This window comes from Sus scrofa, chromosome 4 (assembly GCF_000003025.6).
Source record: "Sus scrofa isolate TJ Tabasco breed Duroc chromosome 4, Sscrofa11.1, whole genome shotgun sequence".
In the NCBI taxonomy this organism is placed as follows: domain Eukaryota; kingdom Metazoa; phylum Chordata; class Mammalia; order Artiodactyla; family Suidae; genus Sus; species Sus scrofa.
This window is the reverse complement of record NC_010446.5, coordinates 129,595,724-129,610,975: the sequence shown is the minus strand read 5'-3', so window position 1 is coordinate 129,610,975 and position 15,252 is coordinate 129,595,724. Positions and strand designations below refer to the sequence as shown.

The following is a 15,252-nucleotide window of genomic DNA, read 5'->3' as shown; positions in this document are numbered from 1 at the left end:
CTCGGCATTCTAGTCAACATACTCTCTTTTAGAAAGACAGCATGCAAAGAGTTAAATTCATTTTCCAACTAAATGAATTAGGCTTCAGTCACCTGGAAAGTTCCGTGGCATTATTTATTCCTGATTGAGGCTGGACAATCAAGCATGTCATACACCCATACAGATAATACCAAGGGATTTCAGATTGGCTGAGACTGGTTCTCCCGGAGCTGCCTGTATAGCAGCTTAATGCATCTGCCATCCAGGGCTCTCTCACCTTGGGACCATCTCAGACTTTAGGAAATCCTCCAGAGAGTTTCAGAATCTGATCCAGGTAGACAAAGTTGCCAGCAAGACTGATTCTGTATAGGTTCTTGGATAATTCGCAGTAAGGCTGATTCCGGGTTCTCCCAGAGACTCACTTTCTGCAGGAACAACAATTCAGCGGCTCCAGTAAATCTCTGGACCGGATGGAGAGGTCCTTTTGCTACTCCAGTTTTCTTACGCTTCAAATGGATGGCACTACTGCGAAAATAATACAATCACATGCTCAGAAAATGAGGGAGAACTACTTTGACGTAAACCCAACAGCCATATTTCTTAAAATTACTGTACCACGAGGATAATTTGGGTCAATGAGATGGCAGATCGTGTGATAATAATAAAGCTTGGAAAGTGTATTGATTCCACCACAGGACCGCTCGAGAAGTTGGTCAATATCCAATTGTTTAACCACAATCAACTGAGGAAAACAATCCGAGGAAACAGGTCACTGGTAGAGCCCCCAGTTGAGTCTTCAGCTTGTGAGAAAAGAGTGGGTGAATTTGTTACAAAAATGATGGGACAGTCAGAAAGATGAAATGTCTACGTCTTTTCACTATCCCAGAGAAAGATAGTAAATAATTCTTGGTAAAATTTCCTCTAAAAGAAATGGATTAACAATGGGATTTTGCTGTGTAGCACTGGGAACTATGACGGAGCATGAAATGTGAGAAAAAAGAATGTGTACATGTATGTGTGACTGGGTCACCTTGCTGTACAGGGGAAAATTGACAGAACACTGTAAACCAGCTGTAATGGAAAAAAATAAAAATCGTCATATATATTAAAAAAAAGAAAGACAGGCCTCCAAAAAAAAAAAACTTCCTCCAAAAGAAAATTCCAAGACTTTTAAAAACATTGCATTTTATGTTTTAGACAGGATGATTTAAAATTTAAACATTTCCTTGAAACACCTTCTGCTACAACTTAAAACCAGTGGTAATTTCCCAGCCTCAGAGGAAATAAACAACAGTCATCCCTAGTTAATGCTTTCTGTGCTTCTGAAAGTTGAGTGTTTCCTCTTGAGGAGCTAGTTAAAACGCAGGTTCTGGTTCATTAGGCTCAGGAGCCGAAGAGTCTTCACTTCCAACAAACCACAGATGATGCCGGAGAAGCTTCCGCGAGTGGCAAGGACTGGACCTGCCCACGCCTCATAGCTTTGCTGTCTGGGCCTGGCCAGCGCTGACTCACCCAGCGGGGGAGCGCCAGTCCCAGCAGATCAGTCTTCCCCCAGCTGGGCGTAACTGGCTCAGGGTGAGCACCTGATTCAGAACAAACTCAGCAGAGCTCTTCGCCAGGGCGCTTACACCAGAACCAGGAAAAATGATCAGTGTCTCTCTGGCAGTAAAACAATGTTTTGTGAGGCTTAGGAGTGGTATCTGTCCAACTTCCTGCTGAAAGGGAGGAACTGGTAGGAGATGATGAGCCCCTCAGGCCAAGAGATGGGCAAAGGCCTGGCTGCATCCCCTTCCTGAGCTTCGAAGTTCCCTCGGAAGCGGCGTTCAAAGGGCTACCTCACCTTTGCAGCGCTGTACGAGATATGCCCAATATCCTTCACACAAACAAGTACATAAATATTTGACTAATGTATGGGAGTTGGTTTCCTGTCATGTGCAATGAAAGAGTGCTATCTAAAATACTCATATAATTAATATTTCAGAAAATATCTTTTGTGAGCTGAATAAACCATTTGCGGTGACTACACAAGAACCTGCTTCCTAGACTTTTGTTTCTTACCTGTTGGTCTGAGTCCAGCACTGTTTGGCACCTGGAACATAACAGTTGTTGACTCACGTTCGCTTACTCATCGAGCACAGTTTGTACCATGCGACAAACTGTAAAGCAACACTCAGAGTCCTCTTCTCCCCATGCCTCCAACAGAAACGCCTCCGCAGGCTCTTAGCTCTGCACTCCGACCCCAACCTCTCTCATGCTGATATTTACTAGAATTTAAACTATGAACTGATAGGTTTTTGGTTTTGTTTTTGCTTTTTAGGGCCGAAGCTGTGTTATATGGAGGTTCCCAGGAGAGGGGTCAGATGGGAGCTACAGCTGCCGGCCACAGCCACAGCCACAGCCACAGCAAGGCCAGATCTGAGTCGCATCATCTGCGACCTACACCACAGCTCATGGCCGTGCTAGATCCCGAACGAGACCAGGGATCGAACCTGCAGCCTCATGGATGCTAGTCAGATTCGTTTCCACTGAGCCAAGACAGGATCTCTGTGAACTGACAGATTGTTGTTGTTGCTGTTCATTGTTTGTCTAGACAAGAAATTTTACTAAATTATTTGCTAAATTTCATTCCCATGCCTTATTGGCTTTATTTCTTTTGCTTCTTGCTTCAAGAAGATTTTCCTTCAAGAGTATTGTACAATGTGTATTAGATGATCTGAGGCCTAGTAGTCCCAACATTATTTTTTTCACTCTAACGTTTAAAAGATAATTTAAAATATAGCTTTAACTTTTTTCTTTTAATGCTTCGTAAATAGTAGTCCATCGTCTCTTGCGCTCAGGGCTGCTGATGAAAAGCCTGGGCTAGGTGTGTTGGTCCCACCTACAGTGTCCAGAGAGTAACTGAGGCCACGCGTGCGAGCAGATCACCAGCTGGAACGTGAAGAGGGAGAAGAGAAGGAGCCAAGAAGGAACCCTTGAGAAAAGCCAGCATGTAAGTGGGGGATGAAAAAGAGGCATGGGGCGCTGGCTTGAGAAGGAACAGCCACGGATGGGCAGACACAGCCAGGAGTGTGTGATGCGACCCAAGAAAGGAGGCCGTTTCCAAAAAGAGAATGATGAGCATCACCAAATATCCAAGAGGGCAGGTAAGATGGAGGACTCCAAGCTGCTCCCTGCCTGGAGAGGTTATCCAAGTTCCTGCATTCTCGTTTTCAGAAGGAGAAGGGTTTGGGTCACTTTCAAATGCTGAGGAGAGGGAGTGGGGGAGGGGTGCAGAAAGAGGGGGCAGCTCGTGAGGGGCTGGAGGAGGAGCGCAAAGCCCGGAGAGCGGCCTTCCAGAAGGTCGTCATGGGTCCTCTCTCTTCCCGGAGGCTGAAGGAAAGCAGCGGTCCCGATAAAGACATTTTTATACATGTGAGGAGTGAGGCGTTCACGTCTAGAAGCTTCCATTTCCTTTGTGAAGCGGCAATCAAGGGTGTCTGTTGATAGCTAAGGAGTTAGGGGAGTTAACAGAAGACCGGGACTATCAGACATGCTTTCAGATCAAAGAACAAAAACATCTTCCCAGAGCAAATAGTAGCTTCCTAAACATGCAGTTGAAACACTATGTATGTTCTCTTCACAACTCTTGGAGGAAGGGAGTTTCAGCAACATTTCTTAAGTCTGCGAAGGTTTGTGTTCCTGGTGAGAGAAGCCTTAAGGTGTAAAATTTGGCTTCTCTTCTTGGCCCTGTTTTTTAGCCTATGGACAAGGTCAGCCTTCATAAGAATGGAAGTGACTCCGAGAGAAGAGAAACCAAGCAAGGACACAGAAGCTTCAAGACCTGGGTTTGGGCCGTTGCCGAGAACTAGCTGCGTCTTGGCCTTCCCACAACTTTTTGTCCCGTCCTGTTTTGGATCCTGAGTCAGTAAATTCCACTTCATTCCTGAAGTTAACATGGGGAAAATTTCTATTTATTGGCACTGAGAGTTCACACCAGCGAATGAGTAACACAAGTGCACAGGACACATGAAGCCCTGCAGGAGTTCAGGGGAGGGAGAGTTCTTAGACTAGAAGGCCAGGGACGTTTCTGGCCTTACCTGAGGTGAGACGCAGGTCAGACCAGATTTGGAGAGCTAGGCAGGCAACCATCTTGACAAATCGGAGAGGCATCTGAATACGAAGTGAATAAACTCAAGGTGCAATTAAAGTCTACACATAAAAGTCACTATGGTAGAAAGAAAAAGTGCTTCCCAGACACGTCCAAGTCCCAGCGCTCACAGCTGTGAATGAGTTACCTTCACAGCAAAAGGGACTTGGCTGTTGTGATTAACTTAAGGACCTTGAGATTATCCTGGATTTTCAGGCGTGCCCAAGGTAACAAAAAGCATCCTTGTAGGGGAACTAGGAAGGCGGGAGAGTCAGAGAAGACGTGGTGATGGAAACAGAAGTCGGAAACAGGGAGACTTGAAGCTGCTCCATTTCTGGCTTTGAGGATAGAGGAAGAGGCTGCGAGCCAGGGGAGGCCGTGGCCTGCAGAGACCGGAAAAGGCAAGGAAACAGCTTCTCCCCTGGAGCCGCCAAAGGAAACCACCTGTCAACACGACACCTCAGCCCAGGGAAGCCCTCCTCAGACTTCTGACCTCCCCAATCTCAAGGTAATGAATTTGTGGCTTTAGATAACTCTTTAGGGGCAATTTGCCACAACAGAAAGAGGAAACTAACACAGCAGGACAAGAGTGACTTGATTTTAAACGATACGTCTCCTCCTCATTATAATTAATCCTGATTTACGAGTGTTCAGACTTTGAGACCTGGGCCCATGGGCCACACTCACCCAATGGCAAGGATTTCACCTGTCCAGCTTTGGGTATGGAGTCTGATTTACCCAACGAGATGATCTGTCCAAAGCTGAATTCATAAATTTGTTTCTGCTTCCTATTCCCTAACCTGCTGTTTTCTTTTTCTTATTTTCTTCCCTGAGTGAGTGAGAATAGGGTATCTCAACTCTCCACCAAGAGAGCCAAGGCAGAAAACTGGGAGTCATCTGCTTCTCTCTCTTCTCACCCCCAGTCGCCTAGTGCTAGAGAATGTACCCTGTGTGGACGCCCCACCCGACTGTCCCGCCGGCGCCACCTTAGACTGGGCATTGTCCTCTCGTCTGGACTGGAGCAGAACTTCATGACTAGTTGTCTTCCAAGCCACACAGCGGCAGGAGCCCCCAGCCCCTGACGAGCCCACCCTCCGCGTGCTGCTGGAGTTCTACACATCCGTTCACTCTAGCTGGGTCTTGTCCTTTCCTAAAAGCTTTCCAAGGTTCTGCATCAACTCCACAGTTGACGCCATAAAGTCTATTCTCGTTGCATATGGCATTTCGGGTCTTTCGCATAAGCTCCTGAGAACTAGAACTGTGACCTGGTTGCTACGCAATCCTGACACCTGTCACAGGGCTAGGTATGGAGTGATTACTGAAAAAATTTTAAAATAAACTTCTCTATTTTTCCAGCATCCTCTCGGGCCACTCCTCGCCTTATCTGTAACAATGCGACACGCCAGACTTACCCCTGTTCCCCGGAGAGTCGATGCTCTTTCACTGGCATGGCTAAAATCCTGTTTTCTCTGGCAGGACTGCCTGCCGCCTTCCTTGTTACTGGGAAAGCACAGTCATCTGTCAAAGTCCTGCTTGGGCACTGCTTCTGCTTCAAGTTTTCTCTAACCACCTCCTACCTGCCCTTCTTCCTCCCTCCTTCCTTTCCTTTCGGGAATAGCTATCCCAGGGGTGTGAGGTGACGTCTCATTGGGAGGTCCCTCGCGTTCTGGACAGCACTTCTCTTCCTGGTCACTCTAAGTCCTCTCTATGTCACATGCTTTTCTTGAGTCTTAAAGGAAAATTTCTTTGAAGTCATATGGAAGAGTGACACTTCCTAGAGGATAACCTTCTCTTCATTTATGCATAATGACATAGCAGGGCTGAAATATTTGGTGTCTTGTGGTTAATACACAAAATTCACATTTTTCCTACTATATTGACCCTAAATTAGTCTTTGTCTCCTCTTGGCGTGAGTTCATTCTGACCTACTCTGTGTCTTCACTCTTTTAATCCAGCTGTTCAGACAACCCTGCCCAAGAATCACCAGTACATTAATGAAGAAACATGCTACTTACAAAATGTGTTTTCCAAAATCTAGGGGCAAATTTTAAAACATTTTGCATTATGCTTTTGATGTTTTCTCCCTTACAGATATATTCCCTTTAATCATCATCTCAAGGAAATTTACTTTTTAAAAGGAATGTAATAGATATTTTATTGACTTGTGTATGAAAAAGGTACTTTCCTAAAAGAAAATTAAAGTTCATCTGTTCTGTAACAACTTTCTGAATAAAATACTTCAAAGTATTTCCAACATGTTAAAAGTTTGCACTCCAGGGGGAAAATGCATTGCACAAAACTATGTATCTCACCAAATAAGGAGCTCAGTGATAACTCTGAAGTTGGTTACATGAAGCACGTGTGTATAAAAAGAAGAAAAACAAGCAACCCAACTGAGAATTAGTTGAGCAAGCAGTTCATTGAAAGAGAAAGCTCCCCTCCAAACCATCACTACCTAGGGTGGTGGGGATCATCCAGGAATAAGAGAAGCATCTGAGCAAGTTTACTAGAAGATTTAGAAAGTTTACTAAGACGTTAATGGAAAAGCTGGCTCTGTACCAAGAACCAAGGCCATGCTACCCAAGGAAATGCAAAGATGTGAATGTCTACCAAAGAAACTAGGTTAAGCAGGAAGGGTTACCTGAGCGCCAGGCCAACAGCTTCAACTTACTTTACTTTATCAGAGAGCTAATTAATAACATACAAACTCAAAATATGTTAACTATGGTTAATAGGATGAGAACCGGTGCTTCTCACAATATCATGGGCATATGTGTCTCCTGGGAATCTTGGTAAAAGTAGATTCTGATTCAGTAGGTCTGGAATTTTCTTCCGAGATTCTGCAATTTCTAACAAGCTCCCAGATGATGTCAATACAAGTGGCCTATAGTCCACGTTTAAACAGCATGATGTACACGCATTCTTAAGTTCTGGCAAGTTGGATGGAAATTGCAAACTCTGGGACTTTCTATAAACGTCGTGCTTTTCTGATAAAAGAGCAGACGTTGTAGGCCACCACATTCCTCTGCTTACAGCACGGATGTGGGGCCTGCAGCTGCTGCAGCCATTCGTGATCCTGAGAGATAACTCACAAATCCAAGGCTGGTGGAGAGGAAAGCGTGTGTCCTTGATGCCACCGAGAAGCCACCGCACCAACCCTGGACTGCTGGTCAGCGGGAAAACAAATCCCTGTTTTGCTCAAAGCGCCTAGTAATTAAGCTGTATAACTGCGAACACTTCTGGTGACTACATATGCGCTAACCGTGAAGTATGGACAGCAAAGCCAGCAGGACGGGGGTGGGAGGGGCAGCAAAGGGCTGAGCCGGGCTGGGACGCGGTCTTCGCAGGGCACCTGCACAAACATCTCCTCCAGCAACAAAGTACCAAGACTACAAGGGACTAAAAATAACCGCAGGTATGCGCAGTTGGAACAAATGAGGAACAAGATACAAAAAGATAAAAAAAAAAAACTAACGCCACTTCTGAGGAGCTGGGGGCAGAAGCAGAGTGCCGTGCATGCACCCTGCACACACACCATGGGGGGGGGGTCAGACCTAGGCCCCCCCTCTGGCCAGACCCCTAGACCCACCCCCGCCCTCGCCCCGAATGAGGAACCAGCTAGCCCATGCCTTAGGGAGTGAGCGAGGTCACCTGTTACTTGTTTTCTCTTCCTAGTACTGGAGCAGGAGCCCCAGTAAAGCCCTGACTGAATTTCTTGTCTGGTCTTGTATCCATTTCTATTAATGAAGGAGGCAGGAACCCTGGTCAGTAAGGACACCGGGTAATCCTCTGAGATAAGCTCCTTGGAAGAGGTAGGCGTCTACTGTAGACCCGTGACTCCCCACTGTCTCAGGCCTGATCCGGCTTCTCCATGTCGAAAGATGGTCAGGGGTCTGCTTTCCTGACGCACTGACATTTGGGCAACGTGCAGACGGTACCCTCGGTGCCCCACAGGGAGACACACCCTTAATTCGTTTACGTCTGATAACTATTCTTCAAGACAGGTCATTATCCTCACTCTTGATGAGGAAGTTGAGGCACAGAGGTTAGGTAGTTTAATAGGTTCATCCGCTGACTGATGATAAACCTGGGGTCGGAACTCAGGCAGCACAACTCCAAACCCTGCATTCTTAACCTCTTTGTCTTAGCGCGGCCCCTCAAGATAAGAGCCTGGTATCTGCAGCTTGGAAAAGGAGCGCATATGCGCATGCGGATTTGAACACCCATCTCAGTAAACCTGAGTCTCCTGAGCGTCTTAACCCCAAGGTTGGAAATCACTCTCCTTAAGGCTGCCATCAGCGTGTCCAAGCTTGCAGCTCCACGTTATAAACATGTGGAGTTCTGAAGCCTCGGTTTTAGGCACATGTTCCATAGAGTTATGAATGGCTATGACTATAAGCAATCACTGCTAGAAAGTGAATATTCTAATTATAAAATAATCCTGGGTCATTTTAAAGACACTTTCTTAATCGATCAGGAAAAAGCCCTCTTCGTCTTCTCACTGGGGCAAGTGCGTGGGATTTAGGTCTTTATATTAGAATTAAAGTACAGGTACAGGCCATTTTATACCTCTGTGGTTTTGGCCTCTATTTCAAACATAATCTTAGTACTTATTCTTCCACCGTAAAATAAGAAAAAAGTAAATTTAAATTAAAATGAGATAAAATAAAACATTAAAATTCTATGCATTCTTTAGGTCTAATCTTAAATGAGCCATTCCCTGACTCCACCTCCAGCCCTGACGCAGAATTCTTTGCTGCTTCCTCCCTGCTATCATATGCTTTTATTACGGCATTTATCAGACTGTATTGTGGGCCTTCACAGGTCAGTCTCTTTCACTAAATAGTGGATTCCTTAAGCGCAAGCACTTTTTTATCTTCTGAGCTTATCACAAAGCAAATATTCCATAAATATTCAAGGGAGTTGTCTGAAGACTATACGATGTGTTACATAAGATGTTTTGCCCAGGCGAGATTCCTCACTCTCCTCAATTAGAGAAATATACGTCTTCTGGGTTAGGAAATAAAATTGCAAAATATGTGATGATTTGGTTTTTGCACTGGAATTTTATCTTTTTTTTTTTTGTATTCTTCTACAGATGCAACTTTGAACAAGCTATTAAGGCCCAATTTTCTCATTCATAAAATGAGAAATGGGATCTACTCATGGGATTCTTGAGAGGATTCAGTAAGTTAATAGATTTAAAGCATGTCATATAGTGCTTGGCATGTAGCAAATGCTTAATTAATATTAGCATTTGACAACTGAGGGCATGACCCTCTATCTTAGAATGGATTCACCAGAAGTAAGCCCTGAGACAGGAATCATGTGTAAGCAATTTACTAAGGACGTTCTCAAAGCCGAAGTGGCCAGGGAGGAGAGAGAGAGCACGGAAAGTGGGGTGATGACCACAAACTCTGTCCCACGGAGGTGGCGTCGGGCTCATCCCATGGGGCCCTCCAGCGTGTAAATTACGCCTTGGGACCTGTCGCAGCCTGAAGCAAAGGGCACTCATCTGGGAGGACGTAAGCTACCTCTGGCTCTCTCTGCATAGACGGACAAAGCGGCTCCAGAGCCCCAGGGCCATCCTCCGGAGAAGAGTGGCAAGTGTGAGCTACTCACCGTCTCTGGTCTCTGCTTCATCATTTGCAGATGGAGGAAGATAATGTCCACACCAAAGAGTGATTATGAAGGCTAAATAAGTTAATGCAAAGTCACAGTAAGAGTATCTGACGTGGGTGCTTGATAAATATTAGTTCTCCCTAATCTTTATAGGATTCCATATAATTATATATATACATATAATTTCATGTAATTATATGTGTGTATAAAATGGATTGTAGAGACCACTATGACTATATTAATCTGTAAGTACTTGCTCCAGGCATAAAATTCTTTGGACAGACTTTCTCTTGAAAGCTATATTGTTCAAAGGGTTTTTTTCTCCTTTGTTCTTCCAATTCTCCTGATTACACAAAGAAAAATTCTTTAATTTAGGAGTCATATGTCACAACATTTATGTAGCATCTGCTAACATTACGACTCCTAAAACACCGGGTACCCGGAGACCAGGGTACAGCTGGTATGGTATAACAGCAACAGAAGCAGCAGCCAGGGAGTCAGACGGACTGGCTCGCTGTGGGCGAGAGGAGAGTCCCACTGGGCGGCGAGTCAGATGTCACTTCCCTTCCCGGGACATGTGTTGCCATCCACAACCAGACGGCCTCTCAGGTAGCTCCTAGCTCCGGAATTCCAGCAGCAGCTACCCCAAAGCTCAGCTCCTCACTCCTGCAGTTTGGAGGATTTCCTGCGTTGAAACCCTGTTATTCTTCGAAGGACAGGGAAGTTCAGAAAAGGGAAATAGGCTGGACTGGTCAGAGAAACCTTCACAGGAAGTAGAATTTAAGCTAAATACTGAAGAATAAGCAGAAACTAGAAAGGTGAGTGTGGTCAAGGGTTTCATAGTGGAAAGTAAATTTTTTCCACAAAATATGAGTATACCTACTGATTAGAGGGAAGACTTACTACAGGCAGTGTTTGGGAGCCCAAACTGGAAACTATAAAATGACCAGATTTTGGTGTATTACGAAGCGCAAGTAAAGGCTGTACCGTATTCTGAACGAAAAGATAATCCCCTGAAGACTTAGAGAAAGGAAAGACGGCATCGTACCGAGACAATTCGGGGTGTGCAAAAGGGGTTGGAGCTGGAAAACCGGGTGACCAAGAATTCTGTAAGGAGGCTGCCAGATTGCCTGATTGTGAGATGAAAAATCTTTGCATATTGGAGGTTTTTTACCATTTGGTGAACACTGTAAAGATATTAGTTGAACAGGGCATAGTTCCTCTAATCATGAGAGAAAATGAGTCATCTCTGACTGTTCATCCCACATGGGGAACCTGCAGGCAGACTTCCTTGTGTTTATATTAAGACTGTGTAGCACTTTCAGCCGTAAATACCTTTCCTGATCCGATCTGAATGTGACAGTTTGGGGGCAGGAGCAGGAAAGAGCTAAAGTACTACTCTGTAGAACAGAGAAAGCATTTGGAGTCCCAGGGATTTAACTATCCTGAAAAGAATGGCTGAGAAGCAGAGCGGGAAGGAGAAAGGAGGAAAGCCGGTCACTAAGCAGTAAGAGCGGCCACGAAGGACCCCTTCACGCTGGGATGTTTCACGATCACACAAGGATGTGTCATTTCATGAGGTTCCCTATTTAATTAATGCATGGGGCTTTAAAATGACAAACAATCCCAGCGACCTCCCTGCCAGAGTCTGGAACTAATTTGAAAATAGATACAGGAGTCATACATACCAACAAAATACTGAGTCGATCAGTGGTGAAAGTGAACTAAGAAATATGACTTGACCGAAAGCCACAGTTGGGATTTCTAACTTGGAAAGACCCTGCCTCCACTTTCCCCAAAGCACAGTCTTCAAGGCAGATCCTGAGACCTGACAAGGTCGGCAGGGAACTGACCGCAGCCTCACGCAAACTGGACACCAGCGGCAGGGAGAGCCTGCTCCCACACCCGCCCTTCTCCTAGAGGCCAGGAAAGTGGTCCCACCACGGTGTGCTCGGCGCGAGGATCTAGAGCAGCACACACTGGGCACGCTGGGCACGGGAAGCCCAGAAAAGGAGGAAGGCGCAGTGCCACAGGGTGAATTCCAACCCCCCGCCCAGTTCTGCGTTGCTAGTGAGTACCACATAGGTAACAGGAATGCAGGGCTGCCTTCGGGAAATCACAGAAGCAACTCGGCTTTGCAATTCAGAATGAAGCTCTTTTCCTTTTGTAAATGAAGATATTACAGACATCGTTCCTTCCAGGAAATCGAAAGTCAAATCACAGTTGAATGCCTGCCTCTTTTCACAAGGAAAGAAACTGGCTGTTACTGTCTTATCGTGTGACCAACTCATGACCTAAAAGTCCCGTGACAGGCGACCTCTGTGTCACCGTGGTAACCGGAAGGCTGACTCTCCCTGGAGAGAAGTCCCTGCTGTTTACTAAGCTCCCAGAGAGGAGGAGCGTCTGAGGCGGGAGGTTAATACGGAAAAAGAACCTTAAATTAACATCCCACTGTCTTTACTTGGCGAATTGCTTCTCCCTTCGAGAAATATGAGATTTCCCCACTCGCTGATAAATGTAAAACGTTTCCTCTGTGCCTCTGGGAAAACAGTGTGACCCATTCAAATGTGCACCCACCACGGCTTATAAATAAAACAGAAACAGTAGAAGATGGAATTATTAACATGGTAAAGGTAAGTTCTCCTCTAAATGCTCACCCATGCTGTTAAACCTATAGAATAGAAATGGTTACCCATAGGAATCTATTTTTTTTTTTTTTTTTTTTGTCTTTTTAGGGCCACACCACGGTATATGGACATGCCCAGGCTAGGGGTCAAATCTGAGCTGCAGCTGCCAGCCTACGCCACAGCCACAGCAACGTCAGGTCTGAGCTGCGTCTGTGACCTACACCACAGATCACAGCAACGCCGGATCCTTAACCCAATGAGCAAGGCCAGGGAGTGAACCTGCGTCCTCATGGATTTTAGTCAGATTCGTTTCCTCTGAGCCACAACAGGAACTCCTGGAATCTATTATTAATCAAACTTTACCAACCATTTTCCTAAGTTATTATCTGAAAACTAAGCAATAAAAATATGTATTTTGAATAAAGATTTTTATATGTAATAAAGGTATTAGGTAGAAACAATTCGTCGTAATTACATATGCAAAAATTTTAAACAATTTTGAATACTCCATATATCAACCTAGAGTTCTTATACAAAAGTGAAATAAAAATTAGCACAACCAAATCCGAAATTACTGTATGATATTTGAGGACACAGGGAGGATTTAAGGAAAATAACCACAGCATTAAATGTTCAAAATTCCACAATCCAGGGTAAAATTAAAGAGGAAATCAAAACTAAAATGAAAATTATGTATCAATAAATGACACATATCCCAGTGGAACAAAGCACTGTCTATTTGGAGCTCGATATATTGAAACTTGTGGATGTGGCCGACACAGTATTCCATGTACTTCTTTCACATCTACTCCTACACAATAAAAGACAAAATGAACGAGGAATCAACTTGAGAATCCAGAAAAAGAGCTGTATTATAAATCTAAAAGTAAGGAAAGCGATAACTAATAATAAGAGAAGTTAATGAAATAATAAGCACCAATAACAACAGTAACCAAAAGCAGTAAAAAATAATTTTTAAATGTATCATTTCTGCGGCTAGTACGTGTAGAGGAAAAAATCTTTCTCGTATAACCCCCAAACTGAAATCTAATTGCCTGCACATGCGCATCAATCAGAGAACTCTCAGGTTGGAGTTATTCTGCACTTACAACTACATCCCTCCTCCACGAGAGCCAGTCACTTCTCTACCAGTCACCGCCCAGGCTTCCTGACCTCACCCCCAACCACCGCTGGCACAGTCGTGATGCTCACGTCCCATCACGCGGTTTGCTTAATAAACCTTTAGGGCAACTCACTTCTAAAAAGCGGTATCATTATAACGACACTGTCGTGAAATTACAAGTCTGACGTGTTGGGCAACAGCTAAATGTTTTCAAAGCTCCTTTTGGCCCAATAATAGACAAGGACGTGCAACCGTTCTGAGTGCCCTAAGTGAGCTTATTCCCCTGAGCATGATTTAACTTTGACCCGCTTAGCACAAGAAATCCCCTTTCTGATTTTTGACCAGCCAGCCTTTGTCCCAAATGCCTACCAGAGGTTGAGTTGATGTGGCCCTTGTGCCTGGGCAGCCAGCTGGAATCTGGAAGAGGCCAACCAGCTGTGGACGGTGATGGCTCTGAGTTCCTCACTTCCTTCTTGGGAAAGGGTATTAGAAATTCATCAAGGGAGAGAGAAGGAAAATATGCCAAGGGCGTTCAGTCCTCTTAAACCCCGAGGAGGCCCCTTTTTAGACCCCACAAAGCGTCATTCCCTTCTGTGCTGTCAGGAACGAGTAAAGGAGACTTCATACATATTTGCCTGTTTCATGGGGCTGCATGTCCAGTGCTCAGAGGGGGCTTTTCCCAACGTCTCTGGTAAAGATGAAGGATCTCTCTTTCAACCTTCTGACCAAGAGTTTCCCTATGTTATTGAAGGAGCAATGGTACCACATTGCTATACGGTAGTAATTGACAGAGCACTGTAGATAAGCTATAATAAAAACTTCTAAAGAAATAACTTACATGTCCCCCAGACGCAACAGAGGACCTTTCTCCAACGTTTCAAAGATCTTAAACAAGTTTTTCTTCAGGCAGTGTGATATGTTGTCATTTGAGGTTAAAATGATAATCATTCACTAATTCAGTCAGCCCATCAGTCAAAAAAATTTCCTGTACACTGACCCTATAGGACGAGAACAAGCTTGATTTTTTTGAAGCGGGATTTCAAGGAAAGGTAGGAAGCACTAAGAAAGGAGTTAAGAACCTGAACCTTGGAGTTCCCGTTGTGGCTTAGTAGTTAACGAATCCGACTGGGAACCATGAGGTTGCGGGTTTGATCCCTGGCCTTGCTCAGTGGGTTGAGGATCCGGCGTTGCCGTGAGCTGTGGTGTAGGTTGCAGACACGGCTCAGATCCTGTGTTGCTGTAGCTCTGGCATAGGCCGGTGGCTACAGCTCTGATTCGATCCCTGGCCTGGGAGCCTCCATATGCCACAGGAGTGGCCCAAGAAATGGCAAAAAGACAAAAAGACAAAAAAAAAAAAAAAAAAAAAAAAAAAGAACCTGAACCTAATACAACATTGTAAATCAATTATACCCCAATGAATTTTTTTTAAAAAAAGAAAGGAGGCCAGGAAGGGAACCAGGGAAGATGGCCTAGGGTGTATTTGTCAATGCCCAACCCCTACTCATCTAGGGAACCCAGACATCCCTGAAGTGGCCAATGCGACAGCTCCACCTTGTATCTGGCACTTCAATATTAAGTCTATGCATGTGCAATTATCCCATAATATTCTCGAGGGAATGGAAAGAAGATATGGGATGCTGCCTAAGAGGTCAGAGTCTGGGCACATATGATACAATTTTTATCTTGATAAAAATCTCTTGCTTGTTCAGAATGCACCACTGGTATCCTCCTCCTAAGCTGTTAAAGGTATTTTCTATTTTTAGCTCTCTTTTGGA

The 15,252-nt window shown here is 44.8% G+C and overlaps 1 protein-coding gene and 1 long non-coding RNA gene across 6 annotated transcripts in view; one reads left to right on the top strand and one right to left on the bottom strand.

Annotated features, from left to right (window-relative positions):
- ODF2L (outer dense fiber of sperm tails 2 like) overlaps positions 1 to 15,252 on the bottom strand; it is a 409,562-nt gene that overhangs the window by 194,637 nt on the left and 199,673 nt on the right. The gene's annotated exons all lie outside the window — the stretch shown is intronic.
- Positions 2,467 to 14,654, top strand: LOC106510251. Its single transcript, XR_001308610.2, has 3 exons — positions 2,467 to 3,122; positions 3,717 to 4,613; positions 5,029 to 14,654. It is a non-coding gene; the product is annotated as an uncharacterized LOC106510251 (long non-coding RNA).